The following is a 14,490-nucleotide window of genomic DNA, read 5'->3' as shown; positions in this document are numbered from 1 at the left end:
CTCATGAATCTCCAATTTGGGTGGGACTTAGTGGGGACAGTTAATCTCTGTTCCTCTTGACATCAGCAAGGGAAATTTGAAGGCTGAGGTCTGGGATCATATGAGGGCTCATTCATTCATAAGACCAGCAGTTGACATTGGCTGTTGTCTGGAATCAGTCACAGGCCCACCCAGGTTCAAGGAAAGGGGAAATAGATTGTATCTCTTGATAGAAGCGTAGTAGCATCCTGGAACACCTATTACCATGCTCATTTTTAGAAATATCAACTGCCATAGTCTATCTTCTGTCCACGACAGTTCATATCCCTCCCACTTGCAAATGCACTCATTCCTACCACCCAAAGTCTTTCCATTTTGGCAACATGCTTAGGCTTGAGATTCAGGATCTTGTCACCCAAATCAAGTCCAGATATGGGTTAGGTTTCTTAGGTGCAGTTGCTTTCAATGTAAAGACTCAGGAACTAAAGAGACAAGTTATCTTTTCCCCATGCATTCAACGTACAATGGTGGGACAGGTATGGAAAAACCACTGTAGACCTTAATCAGAAAGGGAGAATAAAGGAGGCATGCCAGGGCCACTGGTTCATAACAGTTCTGATGCTAGTTCCTTGATCAGGAATGATCTCTAGGAATGATTCTCCACAGCTCTTGACTCTACCCTCAAGCCTCTAGGTTCTGCTCTCAGAGGCGTTCTTTATTTTCCATAGAATATAGCCAGTGTTTGAGACCAAGTAATTATTTATTTATTGAGACAGAGTCTCACTCTGTCGCCCAGGCTGGAGTGCAGTGGCACAATCTCAGCTCACTGCAACCTCCGCCTTCTGGGTTCAAGCGATTCTGCTGCCTCAGCCTCCCGAGTACTTGGGACTACAGGTGTGCACCACCATGCTCGGCTAATTGTTGTATTTTTAGTAGACATGGGGTTTCACCATGTTGGCCAGGCTGATCTCCAACTCCTGACCTCGTGATCTTCCCACCTCAGCCTCCCAAAGTGCTGGGAGTACAGGCATGAGTCACCACGCCTGGCCATGTCATATCTTTTTTAGATGGATGAATATTAATTTATTTATTTATTTTTATTTTCTTTGAGATAGAATCTCGTTCTTGTCACCCAGGCTGGAGTGCAATGGCATGATCTCGGCTCACTGCAACCTCCGCCTCCCAGGTTCGAACAATTACCCTGCCTCAGCCTCCCGAGTAGCTGGGATTACAGGCTCGTGCCCCCGCATCCGGTTAATTTTTGTATTTTTACTAGAGATGGGGTTTCACCATGTCGGCCAGGCTGGTCTTGAACTCCTGACCTCAGATGATCCACCCGCCTTTGCCTCCCAAAGTACTGGGATTACAGGCGTGAGCCACTGTGCCCAGCCGTGTCATGATACCTTTTTTAGATGGATGAATATTCAATTTAAAAAAACAAAATGATACATGTGAATAGAAGGAACTAAAGGGGAAAAAGATCAATCTGAAAACGAACTATATAGAACAGCATACCAGCTTCATACTAACATGGTAAAAGCAGAGGCTTTGGGTAACCAAAAAGTATGTTAAGCATGAGAATAATTCTAAAGGCTAGCTATATATTTTCTTCCTTCTAAAAATAATTTCAGTTAAAGAATTTACATATAAAGTTCATTTATCATCACCCACTGTGGGTGAAGCTCTGTCAGGCTCTGGAGAAACAAATTACTAAACATGATCCACTGCCCTTCACATACTCATAATCTAGTGGGGGAGACAGACACATACACAGATAATTGCCATTTAATATGGTGTTAATGGTATTAGCAAGTTGTTTTTATTTTTTTTAATTTTTATTATTAATTTTTTTTTGTTTTGCTCTTGTCACCCAGGCTAGAGTAAAATGGCGCGATCTCAGATCACTGCAACCTCCGCCTCCTGGGTTCAAGCAATTCTCCTTCCTCAGCCTCCTGAGTAGCTGGGATTAGAGGCGCGTGCCACCACGCCCAGCAAATTTTTGTATTTTTAGTAGAGATGGGGTTTCACCATGTTGGCCAGGCTGGTCTTCAACTCCTGACCTCAGGTGATCCACCTGCCTCCACCTCCCAAAGTGCTGGGATTACAGGCGTGAGCCACTGCACCCAGCCGGTATTAGCAAGTTGTAGAAAAGAGTTCCTGTAATCCCAGCACTTTGGGAGGCGGAGGCAGGTGGATCACAAGGTCAGTAGATTGAGACCATCCTGGCTAACACGGTGAAACCCCGTCTCTACTAAAAATACAAAAAATTAGCCAGGCGTGGTGGTGGGCACCTGTAGTCCCAGCTACTCAGGAGGCTGAGGCAGGAGAATGGCATGAACCCGGGAGGCAGAGCTTGCAGTGACTGGAGACCTTGCCACTGCACTCCAGCCTGGGTGACAGAGTGAGACTCTGTCTCAAAAAAAAAAAAAAAGAAAAGAGTTGAGGAGCCGTTAATTCTTCCTAGGAGCTAGTAAGGAAAAGTCACCAAGAAGACAACATTCAAGTAGGGCCTTAAAAGATAGAAGTTCAACAGACAGAGGAGGAAAGGCTATTCAAATCCAAGAAAGAAATAGCAATGGCCAACTCACAGGCATAAACATAAGAATTTTGAGAAATGCATACATTTCAGTTTAGCTAGGTGGGGATTTGGGGGTGGCCTCATTACCACTGGTTGGAGGTAAAAGTCCCAACTCTCCACTTGGCCTTGTCTGACCATTCCACCTGAGAAGGGAAGGGCACCTCTTTGCCACTAGGTACAGGTAAAATTCCGTGTTTTACATGTGGTGGGCTGACAAGGCTGAGAAGCAAGTATTAGGAGAGGGCCTTGTTACTGTCCATTGAGGATAAAAGTCTAAGCGTCCCCCTCTGTCTTCTGTGACATGAACCCAGAAATGGAGAAAGGCAGTTGGGTGGTCTCATTAGAACCTGGCCTTTGCTGGTGGGTGGGGGTTGGGTTGTAGTTTTTTTCCGGTGGTACTTATCTGGAGTAGAGATGTTATCATCTAAAAATGTTCTGTCTTGCAAAGCTGCTCCTTTCCCAGTCCTTTGACTAAACAGAGCAGGCTTTTCCAAGGGCTTTAAAAAAAAAAAATTGCTGTGCCCATCAGCATTTCTGGGTTGCCAGCTTTTCCAGTACCCAATCTGGGATATGTAAGAGAAAACCCAGGGAACTCACTACTGAGTATTCCTTGGGTCCCAGGTCCTTAGGTGGTCTGCCTTCTTGTTACCTTTCAGATTCTTCTTATGTTTGTTTTATGTATAATGTTTTACATATCGTGTCCAGGGTTTTTAGCTGTACCTAACTGAAGGAATAGGGAAAAGTAAATATACTCTATCTTTCTGTAAGTGGTGGTCTGAGGTCAATTGATTTGTTACAAAGCTGCCAAGGCAATGCTCTGTGAAAGCCACCATTAAAAGAATGCAACAGTGGGCAACAGACTGGGAGAAAAATACTTGCAGAACACTTATCAAACATAAGACTTGTATCTAAGTAAGAAAACAACCCCATTTAAAAATAGGCAAAAGACACTTCACCGAAGAGAATACATAGATGGCAAATAAGCACAAGAAAACATGCTGAACATGATCAGCCATTAGAGAAATGCAAAGTAAAATCACAATGTCAGAGCTGGGTGCAGAGGCTGTCTCCAGATGCTGAGACAGGAGAATCACTTAAGCCAAGGATTTCAAGGCTGTAGTGTGCCATGCTTGTGCCTATGAATAGCCACTGCACTCCACCCTGGGCAATATGGTGAGACCTCGCCTCTTAAATTGAATAAAATCATGATACAATACCACTACCCACATAACAGAATGGCTGAAATAAAATACACTGACAACACCAACTCCTGGTGAGGATGCAGAGCAACTGGAACTCTCATACACGACTGATAGGAATGCAAAATAGTATGGCCACTCTAGAAAGTAGTTTGGCATTTTCTTATAAACTTTCAAACATTTACCATATGACTCAGCAATAATATTCGTACATATTTTGCCTAGAGAAATGAAAAAGTTCACATAAAAACATACAGGAGTGTTTAGAACAGCTCTGTTCATATTCACCAAAAACTAAAAATAACCAGATGTCTTTCAGTGGGTAAACAAGCAAACTGTGGTACATTTATGCAATGGAATACTACTGAGCAATAAAAAAAAAAGAGGTAAGAAACGCACAAGAAATTGGGTGAATCTCAAAGGCATTATTCTGAGTAAAAGAAGCCAATATCCAAAGATTACATATATATGATTCCATTTATATGACATTCTCCAAAAGGTACAAATATCGCAACAGCATACAGATAAATGACTGCCAAGGGTTTGGAGTTGGGGGAGGGTGATGGAACTGTTCTGTATTTTGATTGTAGTGGTAGTCATTAAAACTTCGTTAAAATTTATAGAACTGCCAGGCACAGCACTTTGGGATGCTGAGGTGGGCGGATCACAAAGTCAGGAGTTCGAGACCAGCCTGTCCAACATAGTGAAACCCCATCTCTACTAAAAATACAAAAAAGTAGCCAGGCATGGTGGCAGGCACCTGTAATCCCAGCAACTCTGGAGGCTGAGACAGGGGAATCGCTTGAACCTAGGAGGTAGAGGTTGCAGTGAGCTGAGATCATGCCATTGCACTCCAGCCCAGGCAATAGTGCGAGACTCCATCTCAAAAAAAAAAAAAAAAAAAATTATAGAACTATGTTCCCCAAAAAAGTGTTTTTCTTACTGCATTGTAATTAAGTTTTAACATATGTTAATTTAACATAACAGTGGCTCACGCTTGTAATCCCAGCACTTTGGGAGGCCAAGGAGGGCGGATCATGAGGTCAGGAGATCAAGACCATCCTGGCTAACATGGTGAAACCCCGTCTCTACTAAAAATACAAAAAATGAGCCGAGTGTGGTGGCAGGTGCCTGTAGTCCCAGCTACTCAGGAGGCTGAGGCATGAGAATGGCGTGAACCTGGGAGGTGGAGCTTGCAGTGAGCCGAGATCGTGCCACTGCACTCCAGCCTGGGCAACAGAGCAAGACTCTGTCTCAAAAAAAAAGAAAAAATTCTATACCATAAAAAGTATGTGATGCTGTATGTAATATTTTAGAATTTATTTACTATTTTTATTTATATTGCTAAGAGTCATCCATATTATCACATGTTGCTGTGGTTCATTTATTCTAACCGTTGTTTTTCCATTGTGTGAATTTATCCATTTTTTCAGCCATTCTCCCATTGATGAACATTTTGTTGTTTTTGTTCATGTGAACAATTTGCTCTGAATATTCTTGTTCATGCCTCCTATTGAAATTATGCATTTCTCTAAGTCATTTGAACCCAAGAGTGAAATTGTTGGGTCAACTTTTCTCCTAAAGTTAAATACTCATGTGTTCAACTTTACGAAAAAATGCCAGGCCATTTTCAAATGTTAGATATAATATTTGACACTGTGAGAATGAGAATAAGAGTGTAATAGTGGAAGCATGGAGATCAATATTTGGGATGCTCCCACTGCACTCTGCCCTTTATCCAAGAGACTTTGCCCAAATTCCCTCTTTTTTAGAAGCCTCCCCTCCTCCCACACCAGCCACAGTGAGTTTTCCTCCTGTAGGTTCCCAAGGCACCTGTTTCATGCAACACTTTAGGTAACTGTCAGACTGTATTGAGATAACAATTACTTCTAGCAGGTAGGGAGCTTCTAGAAGGCATAGGCCAAGAGTCTTTGTATTCTCCATGCCTAGGACCTACACGGACACAATAAATATTTCAGTAAATGAACGTTCTTCCTCAAATCTATACCCCCACTTTCCCAGTATCAGATAATGAATGAAATTTATTCTTTCTTTAATAATATAGAATATAATTGCTTGTTTCCATGGTAGTTGCCAATGCCAAAGCTCCTTGAAGGAAGGAACTATACCCCTTTTTTATTATATCCAGCCTTTAATATAGTGCTTGGCAAATTGTAGATGCTTGAAAAGTGTATTGAATATATTTAATAAATTGAACCTTGCAGCATTTTAAGAGTGTTTATTCACAGCCTGGGCAACATAGTAAGACTCCATCTCTACAAAAACATTTTTTAAAAATTACCCAGGTGTGTGGCATGTACCCGTAGTGCTAGCTACTTGGGACTGAGGCAGAAGGATTGCTTCAGCCCAGAAATTTGAGGTTACAGTGAGCCATGATCATGCCAAAGCACTCCAGACTAGGCAACAAAGTGAGACCCTGTCTAAAAAAAAAAAAAAAAAAAAAATGTTTATTCTGAATGTCAGTTACCATGATCTAATGCTGGAGATAAAATGTAGAAGATTTAGCTACTAATAAATATGCCCTGATGACCATAGAACGTATTCATGCATATGGCTTAAAAAACAAAAATAAAATAATTCTTGGATATCAAAGGGTGAGATTTCATTTATATAAAGTTCAAAAGCAGTTGAAAATAATCTATAGTGATAGAGGTCTGAATAGTAAATACCTTTGGGGAGTTACCACCAGAGCATGTGGGAGCCTACTAGGATGCTATCAATGTTCTACATTTTGATCTGGGTAGGGGCTATATGTATAGATATTGCATATGTAAAAGTTTATTAGACTATACAAAAATGATTTATGTGCTTTATATGGATTGTATCTCAATAAAAGTAAAAAGCACTATAATGGTGGATTCATGGCATTTTACATTTGTCATAACCCATAGAATGGACAACACGCAGAGTGAACCCTGGTGTAAATGATGGACTTTCAGTGAGTGATGATATGTCAGTGTAAGTTTATTGATTGTAGCAAACATACCACTTTGGTGCAGGATGTTGATAGTGAGGCAGGTTGTGCATGTATGGAGATGGGATGTATGCAGCCTCCTCAATTTTGCTGTGAACTTAAAATTTCTCTAAAAAATAAAGTTGATTAATTTTTTAAAAATTAAAACAGGGCAGGCATGGTGGTTCATGCCTGTAATCTCAGCAGTTTGGGAGGCTGAGGCAGGAGGATCACCCGAGCCCAGGAATCTGAGACCAGCCTGGGCAACATGACAAAACCCTGTCTCTACCAAAAAAAAAAAAAAAAAAAAAAAAATCCACGTTTGTTGGCATGCACTCATGGTCCCAGCTACTTAGGAAGCTAAGGCAGAAGGATCACTTGAGCCCAGGAGGTGGAGGCTGAAATGAGACATCCGTGTTTATGCCACTGCACTCCAGCCTCAAAAAAAAAAGAGAGAGAGAAAAGAAAACAAAAAGCCCATCTATACCAATTAGGCTTTGTTTTTCTTTTGGTGACAAACGATGAATGAATGAATGAAAGCGTTTAAGAAACAATGGATTAGCTGGACATGGTGATGTGCACCTCTAGTCCTAGCTACTCAGGAGGCTACAACAGGAGGATGGCTTGAGCCCAGGAATTTGAGCTTACAGTGAGCTATGTTGTGTTTAGATGACAGAGTGAGACCCTATCTCTTTAAAAAAAAAGAAAGAAAATGTTTGTTGTTCACTAACTGAAAAGTTCTGGGATAGTTTTGGCTTCAGGCATTACTGAATCTAGGGATTCAAGCAGAGCTAGTCTTAGTATCTCCTCACCTCTGAGCTCTGCCTTCTGTGTTTGCTTCATACTCAGGTTCCATCTGTTGGTTCCCAGCAGCCCCAGTTTTACATCATGCACCCTGCTTACAGCCTTAGCAGAAAAGAGCACCTACCATCTCATGAACAGTCTTACCAAAATCTCCTTGCTCTGTTGCTGTGGGCTCCATCTGGGTCACATGCCCATCCCTGAACTGTAGACAGGGGCATGTAATGCCCTGATCTGCCAGATCTGAACCACATGTTACTCTGGGGAGAGAGGAAGCGATGTGGGTAAAGTCATTTATTCCCAAAGGACGTGGAGTGAGTGTGAAGGTGGGCTTGGTTTCCCTTAGGAAAACTGGGGTACTGCTGTCAGAGGAAGGTGGAACAATGCTGCAGAGCAAAATCACAGTCGCTCACTGAAATACACCATGGAAATGTATAATAAGAGTCGCTCAAATGTTCATACCCTTCTATGGGGCTCAGAACACACTACCCCAAAATATAGCATTTTGGCATATTGAATATTTAAGCTGAAGGAGTTTGAGAAAATGACTGATGCAGGAAGATCTCTCTGACCTCCTCCCGCCCTTCTCCCTGAAGCAGGTCTTAGGACCCTCTTAGCACTTGTGAGAGGTGCTATCCCTAACATCCTTTTCTCCAAGATGGAGGGACACCAAGAAGAATCTGAACAAACAGGGCTTGCTAAGTTTCCCCTAGTTTATTAACCTTAGTTTATATCCCCTTCGTCCTATCATACTTTTCCAGTACTTTCTACTCTTCATCAAACCTAGCATGAAAATGCTTAGGTTTAATTATTTATTTGGGTCTTTATTTCCTTATGATGGTTCCTATATCATGTAAAACTTACATTAAATAGATTTGGATGCTTTTCTTTTGTTAATCTGTTTTTTGTTACCAGGACTTCAGAGCTTAGAAGGGTAGAAGGAAAAGATATTGTCCTCTGCTGTACCTTTGCTATAGGATTCCTATTGGTGGGAATAATCCAAAAGATGGAAAGAGTTATATTTACAGGGATTTGAATTTCAATGCTATCAAAAACTTGAAGACAACCTAATTATCTTGCAATAGAAGAGTATTTACCTATCCCAAGCATCTACTCAGTATGGAGTCATTTTAAATTAAAATTACAAATAATTGACATCAAGGAAAATGCTTATGATATGCATATGCATGTGAAAAGCATATGAGGGCCGTGCGCGGTGGCTCAAGCCCTTAATCCCAGCACTTTGGGAGGCCGAGACGGGTGGATCACGAGGTCAGGAGATTGAGACCATCCTGGCTAACACAGTGAAACCCTGTCTCTACTAAAAAATATTTTAAAAACTAGCCGGGCGAGGTGGCGGGCGCCTGTAGTCCCAGCTACTCGGGAGGCTGAGGCAGGAGAATGGCGGGAACCCGGGAGGCGGAGCTTGTAGTGAGCTGAGATCCGGCCACTACACTCTAGCCTGGGCAACTCCAGAGCAAGACTCCGTCTCAGGAAAAAAAAAAAGAAAAAAAGAAAAGCATATGAAAAGCATATGGATATGAATATAAAAACAAAATGGAAGAGGCCGGTGTAGTGACTCACACCTGTAATCCCAGCACTTTGGGAGGCCAAGGCAGGTGGATCATGAGGTCAGGAGTTCGAGACCAGCCTGACCAACATGGTGAAACCCCATCCCTACTAAAAATACAAAAATTAGCTGGGTGTGGTGGTGTGTACCTGTAATCTCAGCTACTCAGGAGGCTGAGGCAGGAGAATCGCTTGAACCAGGGAGGCAGAGGTTACAGTGAGCTGAGATTGCGCCACTGCACTCCAGCCTTCGTGACAGAGCGAGACTGTCTCAAAAAAAAAAAAAAAGGAAGAAAATATGTCCAAACATTAGCATATTAGGGTAGTGGAGCTATGGATTATTCTTTTTTCTTTTCTCTATTTCCAAGTTTCCTTTTAGGTATTTATATTATCATTATAATGTCATAATGTATTTTGTGAAACTCTATCTTATTAAGAATATTTCATTCTCCTAAATATGGAGTAGAGCCAAAATAAAGAAACTGTGACATCAGCCAACTAATGATTCTGGCTAAGCATATAGAACCTCAGAGTTAGAAGAAACCTCAGAGATATTCCACTTTAACTGCCTCATCTTACATAAGAGACGTCTGAGACCTGGAAAGGTGAGGTAATTTGTTCTAAGTCATGCAGGAACCAGGAAGCAGGTCTCCTAATTTTCAGGCTAGTATTTCTTCCACTGATTGAGCCAGTCAATTAAGTTAGAACTTTTTGAGATTGCTTTCCTGAAAATGCATCCTCAAGTTCAAGTTGATATCCATTCTTTCATTACTAATTCAGATTAAACCAGCTATTATTGCTTTTGTTGGGAAAGTGATGTTTTAGAAATAGTATTTAAAACTAATATCATGGCCTTTTAGGTCCTTCTCCTTCACATCCTTGCACATGTTTCTTTATAAGCAATTTACTGAATAAATGCAGAGGAAGCCCAGATCTGACTAAATTAAGTGGACCAATGTAAAGTCTCTTCACTTTTGGGGGTATCAGCTTCCTCATTTATTCAAAGAATGAGCACCAGGTCCCATTCCATGCTAGGCCCTGGAGATATGAAGATGAATAAGGAACAACCTTTAGGCCAGGCAAGGTGGCTCACACCTGTAATTCCAACACTTTGGCTGGCTGAGACAGGAGGGTTGCTTGAGCTCAAGAGTTCCAAGACCAGCCTGGGCAATATAGTGAGACCCTGTCTCTACAAAAAAATAAAAAATCGAGGCCAGGCACAGTGGCTCACGCCTGTAATCCCAGCACTTTGCGAGGCCCAGGCAGGTGGATCACCTGAGGTCAGGAATTTGAGACCAGCCTGGCCAACATGGTGAAACCCCATCTCTACTAATAATAATAAAAAAAAATAGCTGGGCATGGGGACACATGCCTGTAGTCCCAGCTACTTGGGAGGCTGAGGCAAGATAATCACTGGAACCTGGGAAGTGGAGGTTGCGGTGAGCTGAGATCACACCACTGCACTCCAGCCTGGGCAACAAAGCAAGACGGTCTCAAAATACACACACTCACACACACATATATATATATAAAAGTATCTAGGCATGGTGGCACACACCTGTAGTCCTAGCTACTCAGGAGGCAGAGGCAGGAGGATCACTTGAGCCTGGAAGGTCAAGGCTGCAGTGAGCTGTGATTGTACCACTGCACTCCAGCCTGGGTGCCAGAGCAAGACCCTGTGTATAAAAAATACTAAAAAGATACAACCTTTATTCTCCTGGGGCTCATAGTTGAGTGGGGAAGATGGGATGGGAAGATAGACATGCAGATAGCTGTATACATTATAGAAGAAGGTAATAACACAGGATGTTCCTAAAGGTGCTGTGCTATGAGACTAGGGGAATAAAAAGAAGGATTCTTTCCATCACAAAAGGTTTCATAGCAGAGGTGGCATTTGAGCTAGACCTCATAAAGTGAACAGTATTTTACTAGGCAGAGTAGTGAGGAGAGAGTATCAAAGATAGCAAGGCAGAGGAAATAGGAAAAACAAAGGCATGAAGACATAAAAAAAAAAAAAAGTACACATAGAATGGGGATCTCGAAAAGCAAGATAAAGGATGTTAGACTCTTAGTGGTCCTCAACTGGGAGTACTTGTCAGAATAACTTGCAGAGCTCTATTAAATTTTAGAAGACTGTGATGTACATCCTTGAATAAAAACCTTACATGGCCACTGAAATCTTATCTATGCCCTAGAACTTTTTGGATCTATGTTTACCATAGTACCACCACACTTAGTACCACAAGTTATTACCATTTAATCCATGTTGGAACCCAAGTGGCAAAAACAATGCCTGTACTCTGGATGGTGAATTGACACTGATGAATGGCTTGATCATCAGAAAACCAACGGGGATTGCAAATGAAAATAGAAATAAAGACATAGTTTCACACACTGAGTTTTCCCCAGTTCATTTTTGCGGGGGGGAAAAAAAGCCCTGTTTTTAAAGGTTCACCCAAGTGCTAAGATGCCTCAGGTGAGGAGTTGATGATAATCAGTAATTATCCAAGGTGAAATTCAAGATATTTTATAAAGATAGAAATAATAACCCTGTCAGAAATGGAAATCAGCTATCATGGGGTATGGGGCTATAAATCCAAATATAATATCCAACTTGTCTTCACCTCAGAGAGTTTCCAGCTGTTGATGACGTTCTGCTGTGATTTGCCAGAGATGAAGTGCATTTTTAATAAAACTCTGCTCCAGCCAGCTAAATGAAAGGCTTGGAGCCATACTCTCTTTCAAGAAGTGTTGAGCACTTGTGAAGTCTGCAGAGAAATGGTAGAAGGTGTCCACTTTCTCGTCAGTTCCAATTAAGATCTTTTCTTTGCAACCCCAGAGTTGAGCATTATTTTCTAAGCAAGCTAATGGAAGATCAAGTCAGGTCTTTCTCAGGTTGAAAAGACACTTGTTGAGATGCTATGGGCTTTAAACTTACCGCTCCAAGTCCAGTAGTTCAAATTCAAGCCTTGCTGAAGGCAGAGGTAATAAAGGAACACATGCTTATGGAGAGCCCAGGGAGTATATATGTGTCAAGAAATAATTATGGGAAGGAAATGGTCCAAATAATGCTTGAATATGTGCATAAACACGCGCGCGCGCGCACACACACACACACCCTGTGCTGAAATATACAAGGCAACCAGTAGTAATGGCAGTTATCTCACCAGATCATAATTAGATTGGAGACTCCTTGGGAGCAAGGACTGAGGCTTTTTGAGCTCTGAATTCCCCAGCAGTGTTGAATTGATGATTGGCCTGTTGAATTTGAGAAGACAGTGGTATGGGCATGTGGCAGTGTCTTTCCCCAGTCCCACTAGACTGCCTACAATGCTTCAAATAAGCCTTGCCACCTTCACACCCTGCCCTGTGGCTGTACCCCTCTGATTACTCCTCTGCCAAGCACCTTCTTGCACCTCTGTGGCTTTCAAAGTCTGTCAGATTTCTTCTTGTTCTTCATAATCCATCTCACTGTCTTTTGAAAATAATTCTCCAAGCACAAGGGGGAGCAGAAAATGTTCTTGGAAGTCAGAGAAATCTAGATTTGAATCCCAATTCTACCTCTTTCAAGTTCTTAAACAAATTACATTACCTCTTTGTGCCTCAGTTTCTTCCAAGTGGGTTATGGGGAAAATTTATTTATTTATTTATGAGATGGGGTTTTGCTGTATTGCCCAGGCTGGTCTCAAACGCCTGAGCTCAAGCAATCCACCCACCTCGGCCTCCCAAAGTGCTGGGATTACAGGTGTGAGTCACTGCACCTGGCCAGTTTTAGGGAAGATTTAATGTGATAAAATATGTAAACTACCTAGCTCAGTGACTGGCACAGGATAGATTATCAGTGCATGATTGTTAGGCTTATTCACCTTCCTCTGTGAAACCTCAGTGCTTAATAACTGTTAGTTTCCCCTGCCTATACATCCTTTAACATCTCTCTTAGGTTTCTTCCCCTACTTTACCACCCCTGTAGCAGCTGTTGCCCCCTCCTCTTTTCCATAATACCTTGTTTATGCCTCTTTTCTAGCACTATATGCTGACTTGTGCTGTAACTCATTGTGTTACCCTCCTGGGTAGCTGAAAACACCTCAAGGCACTATCTCCAGCAACTAGCAGAGGGACTAGTTTAGGACAGACATTCCATAAATGGTTTTCTAATTGAAATATAACATTTAATCCAGCTTTCCAGAAGATAAAGTGAGCATGTAACATGTCTTCTCCCAGCAAGTGCTGAATGGTCTAAGTAGCAAAGAGAAAGTTTCCCTGCAATTAAGTGTTTCAGAGTTGATTGCTGTCTATCCAGCCCAAGTAAGCAGAGCCTCAATTTCCAGATGTTTTTGTTTCTCCCACTTCCAGCCTAGCCAGGCCAGAGGAGCATTCCCATAAGGGTAACCCAATATGTGCTTTTTGATGATCTGATTAGAGTGTGAAATACTTTCTTTGGAGTAAATACACAAGAGTGAGGTTTTTCTCTGTTTTTGTAACAGACTGAAGGTGACGGAGTGAGAAAAATCGAAGCCAGAGGAAAATCTGTCATACCCCAGGAGATGAAGAGCACATAAAGCCAACACAACAGATATTGGCCTGGGTCAAAACTTCAAAGCCTGGGCCATAAATGACTATACACCTTTGAAGTGACCATACGAAAAGAAACAGAAGCAAAAGCAAAAGTTTCGTAGAAGCTGTTCTTTGCGGTGATACCTGTACCACTAAAGAACCTAAAGCAACCTGAACATCAATCAACTGAACAAATATTTTCTGAACTACTAAATGCAGGGCACTGGAGTTACAGATATGTTGGTGAAGCTAGACTTCTGACCTTAGTCCATTGTTCTAGCTATTCGATTACCTTCTTTTTTGTTTTCTTTCTTTCTTCTTTTCCTTTCCTTTTCTCTCTTTCTTTCCTTTTCTCTCCTTTGTTTCTTTCTTTTTCTTTTCTTTCTTTCTTTCCTTCCTTCCTTCCTTCTTTTTTTTCTTTCTTCCTCTCTTTCTTTCCCTCTTTCCTTCCCTTCCTCCCTCCCTCTCTCCCTCCCTCCCTCCCTCCCTCCCTCCCTCCCTCCCTCCCTCCCTTCCTTCCTTCCTTCCTTCCTTCCTTCCTTCCTTCCTTCCTTCCTTCCTTCCTTTTCTTTCTTTCTTTCTTTCTTGACAGGGTCTTGCTGTGTCACCCAGGCTAGAGTGCAGTGGCACCATCTCAGCTCACTACAGCCTTCACCTCCTAGGCCAAGCGATCCTCCCACCTTAGCCTAGTAGCAGGATTACAGGTGCACACCACCATGCCTGGCTAATTTTTGTATTTTTTGTAGAGGCAGGATTTCATCATGTTGCCCAGGCTGGTCTTGAACTTCTGTACTCAAGTGATCTGCCCACCTCAACCTCCCAAAGTGTTGGGATTA

This window comes from Chlorocebus sabaeus, chromosome 1 (genome assembly GCF_047675955.1).
Source record: "Chlorocebus sabaeus isolate Y175 chromosome 1, mChlSab1.0.hap1, whole genome shotgun sequence".
In the NCBI taxonomy this organism is placed as follows: domain Eukaryota; kingdom Metazoa; phylum Chordata; class Mammalia; order Primates; family Cercopithecidae; genus Chlorocebus; species Chlorocebus sabaeus.
The sequence above is the reverse complement of the archived record's forward strand: the minus strand, read 5'-3'. Positions refer to the sequence as shown.